Consider the following 16024-nt stretch of genomic DNA (forward strand, 5'->3'; position numbering starts at 1 on the left):
ATATTTAGAGTGAGGCTGACCCTGTTTTAAGAAACAGAAGAAGAATACATGAGAAATACAGGCTAAATAGCACTGTCATATTGGAGATTACTGCACTCTTACACCCACATCGCGAAAGCTGGAGCCTGTGCAGTAATGCAATCCCTGCTCATTTACGGGTGTTATGCTCATTACACCTATTAGCCTCTAGCAGTTACCAGGGTGTGATCACAGAAGCAGGAGGGGTGTCACAAAGTGTGCTATCACGGTTCTTCCATGCATTCCTAGATGCCATACTGACATATATTCGTCAACACATATACCTGCCCAGGAAATACAGAGTACCAAATTAGATTTTTACGTGGTCTGAATTTTCCCCATGTCATCGGGTGTCTAGATGAGACACATGTGCCCATATGTACCCCCTCCCATCCTGAATACATTTTCAGAAACAGGAAATGTACATATTCCCTCAGTATTCAGGTAGTATGCCATGCCCACAGTATCATAACTGATATAGGTTCACAATATCCAGGATGAACCCATGACTCCTACATGTTTAGACACAGTTAGAAAGCGGCAAATTTGATGACATATATCTGTTAGGTACAGAATAGAATGTTACTCAGAGATATATGTGTGTGGTTATCTATTCATTATGGCTTGTAGCCTCACAACTGTGTGTTGCCGGTGACAGTGCGTATGTCCTATGTCCATGAATCCTCACACCATACTTTATCTGACCTCCCACAATGAATGCCAATAAACAAGGCACATCCTAGCACCGGGGGTGTACTAGAGCGGACATTTGGCCTACTGAAATCACATTTTAGGTGCTTTCACAAGTGTGGGGTGCCTTACAATATGCTCCTGAAATAGCTTGCAAGATAGTAGCAATGTGTGCTATCCTCCACAATATTGCCACCAAGAGAGGCATTCACATCGTGGTGTCCGACTCAGAGTCAGAGGTTGAAGATCCCGTGCCACCGGTACAGCTGCCACGAGATGGGAGCAGAGCAGTGGATGGAAGAAAGCGCAGGGACCACATTACCACACATTACTTTGGGGAGTATGTGATCAACGATAATGCATTGTGTATGTAAAAGGAAGACAAGAGACTGTAGATGCATGTAGACCACAGTACCTTTATTGTCAGGTATGTAGGGCCCGATTCACAGAACTAACTTAAGACAAAATCCTAAACTTTCTACCATTTTCGTATTCACAGAAGGCACTTACTCATTTTGGTATTCACAGAAGACACTTACTCACTTCGGTATTCACAGAAGTTAGGAGTCCTAACTTTAGGACTCCTAAATGCCTTAGTTTAGGAGTGCCTTAGTTTAGGAGTCCTAAAGTTAGGACTCCTAACTTTACTACTACTAAACTGAGAAAAATCCTAATTTTAAGGCTTTCGGTATTCACAGAAGGCATTTAGGAGTCCTAAGGTTAGGAGTCCTAACTTTACTACTACTAAATTGAGAGAAATCCTAATTTTAAGACTTTCGGTATTCACAGAAGGCATTTAGGAGTCCTAAAGTTAGGAGTCCTAACTTTACTACTAATAAATTGAGAAAAATCCTAATTTTAAGACTTTCGGTATTCACAGAAGGCATTTAGGAGTCCTAAAGTTAGGACTCCTAACTTCTGTGAATACCGAAATGAGTAAGTGCCTTCTGTGAATACCAAAATGGTAGTAAGTTTAGGATTTTGTCTTAAGTTAGTTCTGTGAATCGGGCCCGTGGTGTGCAGTCAAATCAAACACACATTAGGAAATAAAAATACTACTCTGCTGGTTAATTCACCAGAAATGGTGAACACAGGAATTGCCAACTAAAATGCATGGATCGCTCAATGTTTCCTGCCCCTATGGCCAGATGGGCTACCTCCGTGTTGTGTTGCAGCCCGTACTCAGCTGCTGCTGTGTCTGAGAGACATGGCATCTGATGCGGATACACTGCTGATGATAGAGATCTCTTCGGTCAGTCCCTTCTCTCACTGTGACCCCTGCAATGCGGTCGGTGTGCATTCCCTCGACAGCAGATGTTATCTGTTATAGACTCCTTGTCACATTGCCACTGAAGTGGCCCAGCTCCACCTGGACATTGACAGTTCTCCTACAAATAGTAGCCATAGCATGTGGCAGTCTCCCGATTGACCGGCTCTGAGTGTCCATTCTGGCTGCACTGTGCCTTTCCCTGCATGTCTGACAAGAGTCAGTGTTAAGTAGTTGTTGACACAGCTTCTCAAAGGTAGCTGTCATGCTGTCAATTCTTTGGTCCAAATGGCTTTGGTTCTATGCCATTTGTTTGGCCATATTTTTTAAAACCCACTGCCATACGGTCATGCATGCTCTCCAATTTTTTGTTCATTAACGAATCTGTTTATGTTGCAGGCGTTCAATTCTCAACATGGACTGTTCCAACCCTCCACACACCTGAGTGTCCTCTGATGCTCCTGTGAATGGGGGAAGTGTTTGTGGCACAGGTTGTACCCTGCGTTGCTGGCATCCATGTTCCAATATGCAAGGATGGTGGGGTCTCACTATGGGAGTGATAGTCTTAGTTGTTTGTGGATGTCCCTCCTCCTCCTTTGGTGATGCAGGCAGGGGTGAAAAGACATCACTGGTGGGGATGGCATGTAATGTGGAGGGTCCAGTTTGTACTACATTGTTGTCTTCATACTCATCCATGTGAGGGGGCTCACCTGCCTCGAACTCTGCCCCTTCTGCGAGCTGTCCCAAAACACCTGCGGTGCAGAAAATAATCTAGTTAACCTCTGTGTTATCTGTTACTGTTTGTGTGCCAACTATGCTTACCTTTGTGTTTTAGTTAAAACAAACTTTGATTTACTTCACTGTTTGTCTTTGTACTACATGTCCTATGATGCACTGGTATGGCTGCAGTAAGTGTTACCATAAAATGTCTCAGCGTATGGGCCATTTGCATTAACAGTACAATGTACATGCAGCATTTACTTGGGTTGGGTCCAGGAGTTGAGGTGTCCAGCTGTCTGAATCCAGCAACTGCCTTAGGTTCAATGGTGCCTTCCACCGTTGTCTCGATAGCTGTAGGTGGGGGACAGTGGAGGGTTCCCTTCCTGTTGCACGGCTCGCTGTAAGACATCTGGCAACCTTCTCCTTGGTCCTCTTCCGGAGTTCAAATCACCTCATGCTTATTTCTTCCAAAGATCGCTGTATTACCCTGTTGGAATCGGCACTGTCTGGATGGCTAAAGGGATGCCCCAGCTAGGCAGAAGCCACTGCTCCCATCATGGGAAGGCGATTATACACACTGCACAACCCGTGCTCACCCTTGGGTTGCTTGGCACTGAGCAGTCAGGTGTCCTTCAGAAACAATGTGTAAAACAAGAGCATAGCACGCACAAACAATAAATGTTCTGCACAACACAAAGAGAGAGACTTCATACTTGATGTTGAGAAATGCTGTTTATACTCAACACACACATTAAAAAATGCATCATGAACATTGTGGAATCTGGGGCATAAATCACACTTGGCACTTGTCTATTCTCCATCTGCTTTCTGGGGACTCAGAGGATGTGTGACCTCAGCTATGAGTGGTCTTGTCTCCGGAGGGAGGGGCAGGTTAACCTCCATCTAAAGGTGTCTGGGACAGTGAGGGTGAACTGGAGGGTGGCAGGAGGCGTGGAGCCTCAGGGTCTGCAGAGTATTATCTATTGATCTGTTTGCTATCAGTGGCACAGAATTAGGGTGTGTGAAAGTGCCCAAATGGACCGAGTTGATACCTGTCGCATTGCAAAGTGAACGTGAGTGTGCAGGAGTGACTGTCTGTGCTTCTTGACACTGACCTGCGGTGTTGGTTTATGCGTTGTTCTAGTGCCGCAAGCACTGTACCTCTTAACAGGCCTTGTAGGAAAGTAGGATCTGCTTTCATGGTTACCCCTACTTTTTGCCTGGTGCTATGCTGTTTATGACTAGTCTGACTGGGATCCTGCTAATCAGGAACCCAGTCTCTTGTGTTTTTCCCTCTAAATTAGTATTGTAAGCAGTTAGGGACAGCCCAGATTGGGCAATGGTGTAACCTTATCAGTCCCTAGTATATGGTAGTGAGGTACCAAGGGCATAGGTACACTAGGGGTCCCCCATGGGCTGAAGCATGCATTATGCCACCCATGAGGGACCACTCAAACTGTAACTACAGGCCTGCTATTGCAGCGTGTGTAAGCTGGTGCTAGCACCACTTACAAAAGATATTGGTTTACCTATATCTAAGGTCACTGCACTTAAAACCTATAAGTCGCCTCTAAAGTGGGTCTTTCATCCTGAAGGCAAGGTGCTTGGTTCTAAGTATGAGGATGCCCCTGCATTAGCAGGACACCAATACAGCCTTCGGAGTCCATTCTCCCAAGCTGTAAGTGCATCAGCCATTACGATACAAAGAGTGGCCATGCGTCATTACGCAATGACCATCTCTAAACTGGCTGTAACGAACCCTATCATGTTTGGTATCAAACATGTTGGAATCATACCTCCCACACATAAACGGTGTGAGAGATTCCATGCACTGGAAAGCTCCTCCGGGAGGCCCTCAGTTCTCCCAGTACCAGTCTTCTAGACCCGGACAGCACAACATGGATGCTGCCTACCAGAGACATGATTCTTCCCTCCTGCTGCTGAGCCAAGCTCGAGCACGGGAAGGCAGAACAATAGGTATCCTGTCACATGGAGTTGTGACCACTTCCCAGACATGGTTTAGTGCATTGGGGCCGGGTGGGAGCACTTGCCAGCGCCACTCAGTCTACTTGAAGGGCACATTTGGTGCCCTCCTTGCATAGTCCAGTTCAAACCAGCTCAGGCAGCCTCTGGCTCACACTCTGGAGCGAAACTGGACATAAGACATGGGAGTATCCTCCCCACTGTCTGACCCCTGCCCTGGGAGGGAACCCTGAATCATCCCAACCTTTTCCTTGGGGTTCTTAAGGGCTTGCCTGAGGGTGGGTCTCTAGCTTCGTTGTGGGACAAGATTAATTTCAAGACACTACTTCTTCTTCAACCATCTGGGCATTCTGGCCTTCGCTGGACTTCGCTCTGTGCATCAAGGCTGCAACTGGGAAGACTCCTGCTACTCCTGGTCTCGTTGCCCTGCTCGTCTAGTGCAACGTCCATGCCTGTGCTCCATACAGGAACCTTCCAAGGCCTGTGGGCATCCAAGACACCTGAAGGAATCTCCTTTGAAGTGAAGGCACCGCAACTAAGCTGACTTGTCTGCTGATCCTAGGCTCCCACGGACTCCAAAAGGCTCAGCAATACAGGTGGTGGTTCTTCACATCCTTCGAAGACTGCCCTGTCCTCTCACCAAGTTTGAGGCCAGTATCCCTCACCACATCACTTGCATCATGGGCTTGCATCTTTGGTGAGCTGCTCGAGGTCCTCTTGCGACTCAAGTGCCTCTGGCCTGTGGGTCCTCTCAAGGGTCTCCTTTGATTTCTGTGGGCTCACCTGATTTCTTGCAACCTGCCCTGTGGTGAGTCACCTGGACCTTGCTGGTCCCGACACTACACCTTGTTCACTTTCCAAGTTGTTTGCAGTTGCCAAGGCTTGATGGTGCTCCTGACGTAAACCCACCCTTCAACTCTCGACATCCGACATGGGACAGCTTGTGAATGGCTCCTGGTCTTCCACAGCATCAGCTGGTCCTCACAGCTGCAGCTCCAAGGTCACTGTCATCTCTCCTGCAACACGACATCAGTGGGATTCGTCTTTCGTGCCTCCTGGTCACTTCCAAGTGGCATAGACTCTGCCCCCCCCCCCCCCCCTGCTTTCAGGTATTTCTCGACTTAAATCCACCTTTGGGTTCCACTGGACACTTTCACCTTCTCCAGCAGCAGCATCTTCCTGAAGTCCCCCAATGAGTTTGACGGCGGTTTCCGATGCCAATTCACACCTAAGCACCCGGCTTCTCTAGTGTAGGTATCCTAGTTCCTAGGATGTCCATGGGAAGGGTGGCTCTCCAACCTTCTGTCTTACATGGGGTTTCTTCAGGGTCCACTGGAAATGGTCCTTCTTCTTTAAAACTGCAAACGCGACTTACCCATTGACTTGCATAAATCCTGCGGTCGTGTTCCCACTCTGTGGGGCTCCTGGTTACTTACCTCCGGTGGTTCCTCGGGTCCCCGGCACTTCCACGTCTTCTGGTTATAGCCTCGAATCGAGTCGTGGTTCGCATACCACTATTTCAGTATATGGTTTGGTCTCTCCCTGGTGACCACTGTGTATTTCATGCAACATTACCTGTTAATATTGAAAGGTATTGTGTACACTGTGTATATCTCCGGCTAGGAGATATCTGTATGTTAGTGAATCTCTTATAATAAATAAAAAAATTTATGAATACACTGTGTGGTTCTTTTTCACTTAATTTATATCAATAAGATTATGTTCTGGTAAAACAAGCTGCTTTACACTCCTTTTGGACTAAGCCTGAAGGCTTCTCTCCACAGCTACCACTTAGAGAGCTTTCTAAGGTTGTCTAAGGCCACTAAAATCACCATAAGGGTTGTCTGTATTGGTGCAAAGTGCCCACTTACATAAGTGTACACCATATACTAAGTCAGCTTCTCACAGGCCTCCTCTAGATGGACTGCGTTTGCTACAGGCCAGCTGGCGTACGCGTGCAAGGGAGCTCTCACAGACCCGCTGTGGCAGGTCAGACACATGATTATACACGCAGTCCATGTGAGTGCGCACACCGGTCTGTAACAGACAGTACTACATGTAGGTGAACCACAGCAGCAGTGTAAGTGTGCACCCAGGCCGCAATGGCAGGCCTGACCTACGTTGACAAACACCATGTCCGCACCACTTCCTAACATGTGTCAGAAGGGTGTGCACTCTTTCCCACTGAAGTACAGTGGAAAAATGTCCGGAGCCTTTGGACCCCACCCAAGAACCAGCCTGCACACCAGCCTGCCATGGCAGCCCGACAGACTGGGTCTCCAGAACACCCCTGGTGTCCGTACGCTATCTGGCTGACAAAGGCAGTCCGGAATCATGCTAAGAACTTCCTTGGTGCCAACGCGCACACCAGCCCATCTTGGCAGGCTAGTGGTCGGGGTGTAGAAACATCATTGGTGCAAGGGTTCAGGCAGACTGGCACTAGCAGGACGAAACCCAGCCTAGCCCAACCTTGGTACTAGCGCACCCACCACTTGTCATAATAGGTAATCAGTTTCACTCCGTCAGCTCAGCTCCGCTTCCAACGAGACTTAGGAAGTGTGCACACACTTCCACACTGCACCAACAGTGGGGAATGGCAACGGGCCCACGGCCGCAAAGGGGCCTCGGCAACCTCGGGAGGTGTCCCATGTAGGGAAACTGACCTCCAAGGTGGGGGGACCCCACCTAGGGGCTCTCCCCTGTTTAGGCAGCGGTTACACTCAGGACCCACCTGCCTACTCGCCTACAACAAGCTTCACCACTCAGGACACACCCTAGGGTCCCCTCCAGCAGTAGGGGAGGCCCCCTCTGGGTTAGCTCACCCATGGAGACGCCAACCCGAGTAGGAGACATAATGGGCTGGCGACTCCACAGGGCATGATCAGTGCCACTCTCCCCCTACTTGCCAATGCTGTACCCACCCTAGGTATATGGTGTACCTTTTCATAGGGCACTCCCGTGGACAACACTTAACACAATTGTGCAAGCACACCACTCCTAACCCAAATGTGAGGATGGTGATCGTACCTTCCCACTGCAATACAGTGGGAACATGCTTGAGTTCTAGGGTCATGAACAGAGAGTAGTTGAAGACTAGTAGGACAGAAAAGCAAAAGGTTTTATGGATAATCCCCTAAAAAGGCCATGTCCAACATCCTCCAACAGCATTTATTGTGCCTGCATGCAAGACCAGATTTTATGGCACGACACAGAGGCTAACATTATCCAAATCTCCTTTATTGCCAGCTCACAGCAGCAACAATTGAAGAATATAGAACTTTAATAACATTTCAGTAGGCTATGCGATCCCCCCCACACACAGTATTCAAGGAGGCCTTTGCAAACAACAAGTCGTGGTGGGTACAGCATTCTTCCATAATGATTTTTATCTCCTTCTCACTACATTTATATTTCCTCTTCTTGTCCCCTGTCTCCTTCTCTGTCCTGGCTCACCATGTTGTTTGGGGTAGGGGGTGTTGTTTCCAGGGGCTCATAGTTGTCAGCCCTCAAAGCAGTCTACCACGCCTTGTCTCTCTCTCCTTCTCTGGCAGCCACTAATTAGCGCTTCCTGGGGCAGGTGTTCGGGCTTTGGGTGTGGCCCTGGACTGGGTACAGGAAGTGTGATTCACAGATTTTAAATTGCATTCGCAATTTGTGAATGCATTCGCTAATTTGGAGATCGCAAAATGTCATTCCTAGATTTGTGACTTGTATGCTTTACGAGTTGCAGTTTCACCGTGTGAGGCCTTCTTACAACCCTAATTGCGATTCCCAATTTGTGAATCGCTATTTTTTGCTAATAGGGAATCAAAATGTCTGGGTTTCCACATATGGCCCTTACTGCATCTGGAATTGATGCCACGCCATCTCTGTACATCATTGAATATGTTCAACACCAAGGATTATTTTGGAGCTGTCCGGAGTGCTGAAACTCCTTGAACAACGTGGACAGCTCTATACTGGGAGACTTGTGGAATTAACTGTTATCCACGCACCTTAAATTGAAAGATTGTGCTCTGTCTGCTTTTGATATTGTTAGGCGAGAGGTTTCACATTTCCCTGTTTCTGTTAAGGTGTTAATTAAAGAGTTATTCCTTTTCACAAAATGTCTCTCATTATAGATGTGTATTATGTGTGATAATCCTGGTGTATTGCATCTGGTCTTAACCTTCAGGTCGCCTCATTAAAGTAGCCAGCTTTAAGATTAGCTCTGGAGCTGTCCAGGTGCTGAAAGTCCATCGGTCTACGCTGGCCAGCTGTATGTATGAGGAACTGAGCGCTAGGCCTTGAATGCCTGACCAGGGGATTCGGGAGAGGCAAGGAGAGCTCGCAATGAAAACTTTCCAAAGCACCTGTCGCCCAGAGCAGTAGGAAACCCATGAATCTGCGCCCTTGGTACTGTCCCCCCTCTTTCTAGATTGTGTGCAAAGACAGTCACAGAGGGGACCTGTCGTTCCAAAGCTGTGTGGTGTGTCACCGCGCCTCTTGTGTTATGGCTAGGTGGGGCACAGCTGGAGTTTTGATGCAACAGTGAAGAAGAAATCGCCCTTCACTTTTTTATTGTTTATATGTATTAAGTGCGTGCCTTTTCTTGTGTCCACAGACAGGATAGAGGCCGCAAGACGAAGGCCACTGTGCGAGCGAGTGGTGACGTAGCTCCACCTTGGAGAAAGAGTGCTTCACTCTTTCCTGAATGTAATCATCGGCCGCTTTCCAGGCTGGTACACCCCTTCACGCCGAATGAGCCAGTTCATTATTTGGCTTGGGTTACCGGAAGGGCTCCCACTCCGCCCTCGTGGGACCCTGGCGGGGGCGCGCCCCTGTCATCCTCAGGTTTTGGTTGAACGGTTTGGCAGCTTGGGAAAACATTGGTTACCTCTCCACTGAGACACACAGCCATAAAACCGACCAGCCCCGGCGGACTGACTGCCGTTCTGACGGGCTGCAGTGTCCACCCGTGCCGGGAGGGGTGTGGGGTGCGAAGGGGGGCCCTGGTAAAGCGCGCCCGGCGTGACGCGCGCCCTCTGGGGAGGGAGGCTGGGGGTAGGTTTCCAGCGGTTTGTCAGTCTGTCAGTGAGTGACCTGTGGGGGTGGAGGGTGTGTGACAGGAGCAGGGTGGGGAAGGCAGGGGCGGTGCGCCTGTATATATACGGCGCTGGCAGAGGCAGAGCGAACAGAGCGCGCAGCCCGGGAAACCCTGCTGCAGACACTGACGGCGACCCCAGGTAGGCGCGCGCTGCGAGGCGGCGGGCTCTGCGACGGAGCGCGTGCTGCGCTGTCAAGGCGTTGCGCACTCTGTGCATTTCATAATAACAGTAATCTTTTATTCATACGCCAGATTCTCACATCCACTTTGGATAACGTTAAAATTCAGTCACTTATTATTAGCTTTGTGTTTTTGTCCGTTTTCATTACTTTTTTTCTCGCGAATGTTTCTTCGCACCACGCTTTGCTGCAGCTTGCAAACAGCTGTTTTTGTGTATTTGAGTTTTGGTTTGTCTATACAGCGCCAGACAAAGTTGTGGCAACTTCAGGACGCTGAGGTGCGGAGGGGGAGGGTGGGATGGGGTGGGGGGGGGGGGGGGGGGGGTCATCAAGAATCTAGACTATTCCAGGCAGAGCAGAAGTTTTAAGTCAGTGGTACGAAGTGCGTTTTAAACTTCCTGCTGAAGCAGCCGCAGTTGTGTAGGAGAGTATTTTGATACAGTTATTGCGGGTTGTGGCAGTTTGCGGGCAGCTTGCCCTTTGCCCGTCGGATCTGGAATCTTGGCAAATAACCTGCAGTGACAGAGCGAATATTCACTCAGTCGCTGGCACAGATGGGGCCAGGAAGAGAAGAAAGTAAACTTTGCGTTAAATGTGCCGCGCACTCCTGCTGCCGTGCATGCACTCATCCGGTTTACAGGCAACTTTCAAATCCCATCATTATGTTTTTGTTTTGGAAAATCAAACTGCAAACTTCATGCGCCTTATGCAGATCTGTGCTCGAGGCGCTATGGAAGCCTGGCGGCTCAATATGAATGCCTTTCGCCCCCATCTGTGTTGTAAAGAAGGAGCTTTTTCTGAAAATATTGCCACTTCCGGAACTCTTACTATTCACCCCTATCGCTGCAGAAGCGATGGGCGAGAACGCCCGGGGGTTGTAAAATAACATATCTTTGGTGACTTTCGAACATGCAAATGTGGTTCCTGGCTTCGGGATAAAACATAGAAATAATATAAACATGGGTAAATCCGTTCATCTGCCTATGCCGAAAGATTTAAAATATATGAAATGGAATTGTCTGTCATGAAAACTAAACACCATTCGAGTGCGTCATTTGGGATTTTTCTGTCACTCCCGTTGCTGCCCGCTGAGTGTGTGGTATTTGAACGTCTGTACATTCACAGGCACCACGTATATTCTGCAGTATGTGCGCCCCTCCCCATAAAGAGGAGGAGTGCAGCGCTCACATAAACATTTTTGTTGTAGCGGGAGAGCAAGTGGCGCGCGAGGCGCTGTCCAGCGACCATCAGCGGAATGGGGCTGGTGGAAGTCAGGGTATAAACGCCGGAATTGGGTGGGAAATGGGGCACGCACTTGGGACGGGATCAGACGACACAAGAGAGCGGGGCACGCACTTGGAACAGGATCCGGCGACGGCACAAGAAAGTGGGGCACGCACTTGGAACGGGACTAGACGGCACAAGAGCCCACGCTATTCCGCCACGTGCAGGGTCTCTTTCCGCGTGTCTGAGTCAGCGGTAACTGGGAATCTCTGCACAACAACGTTGCTGTGTGTTTCAGAATATCTCAGTGGGTGGTGACGGGTGCACGTGAAGCTGCCATGTGTTCCTAGTGCCACGCAGGAGGGGGGCACTTGTTAATGCGCGTTGTTGAATGAATCCTCTGAAATGTGACCTCTGCTTGTCCGTGGGGGAGAGAGGTCTCTTGAGTGTTTGTCAGTGCTAAGCTGCGTGGCACGATATTACAGAGAAGTGCACCCCACAGCGCATCACAATAAAACGCATATTGAACGAGAGCGCGCTTTATTTGTCGGGCGGACACGTTACAGTCGGCCTTGAGGATTCCGCCTTGAGTATATCATGTTAGCGCTTCCATGCTGGTCTGTGCTATGTTTAAGTTTTATTCATTTTTAATGAGCTGCGGTGACACCCGTGGAATCTGAAGGGCGTTCTCCTTTTCTTCAGCGATAATCTGGCGCCGCTACTTCGCAAAGTGATGTGATCCTGGGCGAAATGTGTGATATTCCTGTGCCTTGGCCCCTCGTGAGAACAGTTTTTTTTTTGCATTTTTGATATAGCGCGAACTCGACCCGAAGGTATTGGAGCGCTGTACACGAGCGCCGTATTTACATTACATATTCAGGCACGGGGAGATTAAGTGATTTGCCAAGAGTCACAGGATGTGGACGCGACCCCGAGGCTCGAACCCTAGTTTCCAGCACCAAAGTCGGCAGTCCAGCCGATGGACCACATCCTCTCCCCAAGTTTGGGGCGCTTAGAAATAGCCTAGCGACAGTATTGAGCGCTGTGTGCAAATGAAATGCTGCATGGATCCGAGAGCGAATATCTACCCTCACGCCCGCGAAACGGGAGGCTTTTTCATTCCGGCTTCGAGGGATCCAAAACCCTGGCATTTGAAGGCACTTGGAGAAGAATCCAGAAGTAAATTCATCAGCGTGTTGTTCCTGCGTTAACTTAAGAAACCTAGGGGTAGATTTACTAACAAAAGTGACCCTACCAGCACAAAATGTTTTTTTCCTGAATTTCTTTCCAGTTTTAAACTTGTTTTGCGCTAGAAAGTAGCCTGACAGTAGCTCAAAGCATTGCTTTATGTTATGTAGCGTCAAGGGGGCGTTACATGGGGGGTACAAGGGCGTTTGCATGCAACCACCCATGCCTTTTGATGCAAAACCCCATCTACAAACAATAGTAGCCAGGGTTTCGCGCCAAAAGTTAACGCTATTTAAAAGGAGGCATTAAGAAGAGAAATGTTTTATTTCTCCTGTCTTTTCGGACTTTGCAAGTGTGTTGCACTGTGCAGCACATGTGCAATGTAGGAAATGTTTCAATGTGTGTCTACATATAGTATTTTGTACTGGAAGGGTAACCTTCCAGTATGGTGCAAGGAGTAGGGAGTACGGACACAGCTCGAGAGGACCTGACACAACATCAACAGGGAGTGCAATGAACATTGACTGGGGGACGGGGGAGTGGGCACAATGGAATACATGCACAATGAGGTGTAGCACACTGCACACCCACAATCATCCAGGTCCATGGCCCAGATCCCCTTGGCACACTGCAGCACACACACATAGTACAAACAGCACACCCACATTGACGACAACGCGCATAGCCGACACTGCAGAACAGAGGACACAACTGGCTCTGCACATGCACAGACACATGCCTACTACATCTGACGGAGCCGGAAACTGTGAAATGGAAATGTACGCGTACGACCTCACATCCGTCATGTAGACCAAATGTACACTGTCCCGCAGGAGAATCCAGCACCCTCCAAACAGTCACAATGTACATTGCCATACAGTCTGCATGCAAACCTGCACAATGCGCCAACATATATGTCAACACAAAGTCAATACGCACCTCCCCTTCACATCGCAGAGGGGCACACAACACCTTCAGCAGAGCACAGAATACAACACATTTGCGATGTCAGAGAGAACCACCACACCGTCGACACCGACGCCCTACAACAGCACATGGATATCCCACACAACCCCCCACCAGGACCCGGACAGCCATGCTACTCAGAGGAGAACACCAAGCCTGCAACAGACCACACAGTAGGAAGCACCCGCAAACACAGCTGGCTCACAACACTTCACCCACCCATACATCACACCCCAATGCCATGTGTCTGCATGCCAAAAGGAGGTGGCCCAACAGGTGTGTGTGGGGGCCGAACCCATGGAATGCAAACCAGGACACATTCGTAGGTGTCTATCACCCTTCAGGGGCCACCAACACCCCACTAAGGAGTCCCACACTGCCATAGAGACACATGCAGATGCACATTCACAGTACAGAACCACGGGCAGGGGTGCTCAAATAGCAGTCACACACCCACGTTGGCTCTGCGTACGACGGCCCATGCCACTCCCCTTACGAATTGAGTGGGTGACGACAAAGCTACATGTCCAAGCTACAACCCACTGCCTGGTGTGACACGTCTGCATCCGATGTACACAGCACAATATAATGTCGTAGGGCCCAGGGCCCTCATGCATACACTAGACTACAGGGATATACGCAGATATCATGTCGAACTGGCTACGGGCACGTGCGCCCGGCCCCTTTATTGGAAGGGCCACATGTACAGTGACTCCTGTGCTGGATGTGTGTCGGGTGAGTCTAACTCAGTCCGCACAGAATGTTTGGTGCTGGCAACAACTTGAACATTGGACACCAGTGCAACGGAAACAGCAAACACATGCATAACAGAGTCAACTGCACAGCAACATGGAGGGAGCCGGAGTAAGGACAGAGGTCACCCAAAATTCAGTCAGGAGGTTCCGTGAGTTGCAGTGCACTGAAGTAGGGGCACTAGAGATGAGCGCGCTCATGTGAAGGAATATCTAGGATTGTGTCCCTTCGGGTTAGTCCTGATGCAGATGCAGTGGGGTGTGTTACACCTGCATCAACTTCCTCATCAACGTCCCAGGTCGCCCACACCGCCTGAGGTGACAGTTGCGTCCGCAGTCCACAGCGCAATACCCAGTAATGGTTCTGGGTGTGTAGCTTGACTACCACCTCCAGTCTGCATTCCTGCCTTGGGGATGTTGCCTCCTGCCCTCCCATTGTCTGTGCCATCTCCCGTCCGCACACTTGACTCATCTTCCTCATCAACGTCCCAGGTCTTCCCCACTGCATGAGGTGACATTGCTGCGCAACATCTCCACAGCACAAAACTCAATCACTAATGGACAATGGCTTGCGGTGTACTGAGTCACTGGCACCTGGAATGCTGAGCAGGGTATCAGGCCGATGATGGCATCCACAACAGGTCTGAGCAACTCTGTAGTTCTGTCAGGACCACCGCTTCAACTCTGGCAGATGGTGGTTGGAGGTGGTCCATGCGGGGGTGGCGTGTGCCTCCTGAGGTGATGCGACGTCCGGGCCGGTCAGGATCCAAATCTATGTGTGGGCCCTGGTGGCCCGCAGTTGAGGCCGGAGGCTGCAGACAGCGCAGGGCCACAGACACATGGCGTTGATGACCCCAAGACCACCGTCACAGAGGTCATCCAATATATCAGAAGAATGGGTCCCAGACCTGACCAGCACAGAGTTAGTTTTTAACGAGGACAGTGGTCCTTGTCGAAGGTCAATGAAACAAAAGAAAAATAAATATAGAACAGAATCAATATGATTACTATCCAGCCGGATAGTGAGATTTAATCAGACTTATTCTCAGATATCAAAACACACAACATTATACAGTGGAATACAATCCTGTATCCAGAGACTTGAAAGTGAGGCAGTTTGTGAAAAAAAATAATGACATATAAACATAAAAAACGTAAAGAACGAAACATTCAGGCAAAACACGGGGTTTGTTAATGGATGTGAAAATAGAAACAAGTGTAATAGTTAACACAGCCGTGACACATGGTATACAGTTAGTTTGTGTGCACGGTGTTTAAAAAGGTCGACAACGTTTCGATCCCGTTTACATGGATATTGGGATCATCATCAGGACAAAAGAATATCAGTGCCTGAACAACATTAGGGACTAAACAGTAATTTACATAAATAGAGGGAAAAAGGGAGGAAGAGAAGAAAGAGTGTATTTGTTAATGAAAGAAAGGTCCCTTGACGCAAAATCAGACGGCGCAGTGAAGGATCCTTCTATGTGAAGCCTATGAATTGGTATGAAGGTACGTGGGGGAGTGAAGGTGAGCGCGCAACAGAAGGGTGGGAGTGTGAGGCTATCGATGAAAGAGTTGTCTTTCTGCGAGTCCGGCTGACTAAGGAGTAATTGAAGCAGAAAGCGAATTAGAAGTGAATCCCTAGCCTGAAGATCGTGAGGTAAATTCGTCAGAAGGAGATATTGTGGTTCTGTGGGGGTGCTGGGTCTATTTACCTTCCTAATGAGGCCTGAAATCCGGAGTTTTCAACGTTTGTCATGAGCTCAGGGGCTCAACGGGCATGCAGTGGATTGTACTGCGGAACTTCGGGATGATGCCAGTAGCCTGCAACGGGAACGGGGAGTTAAAAGAAGGGTGCGCGATTAGGATGCGGGCAGGGATGGTGCTGGGGGCAAGTTTGCAACATACCTAAATTGTTCACGGTAAGATGGGGTCCAGGAATAGTTCT

The 16024-nt window shown here is 49.1% G+C and overlaps 1 protein-coding gene across 1 annotated transcript in view; it reads left to right on the forward strand.

Moving 5' to 3' along the window:
- Nucleotides 1-9865: 9865 nt before the first annotated feature.
- PNOC (prepronociceptin) overlaps nucleotides 9866-16024 on the forward strand; it is a 290709-nt gene continuing 284550 nt past the window's right edge. The window contains exon 1 of the mRNA XM_085613066.1: nucleotides 9866-9903. The gene's annotated coding sequence lies outside the window, so the exon portion shown is untranslated. The remainder of the gene's footprint in view (nucleotides 9904-16024) is intronic.

This window comes from Triturus cristatus, chromosome 6 (assembly GCF_964204655.1).
Source record: "Triturus cristatus chromosome 6, aTriCri1.1, whole genome shotgun sequence".
Lineage (NCBI taxonomy): Eukaryota > Metazoa > Chordata > Amphibia > Caudata > Salamandridae > Triturus > Triturus cristatus.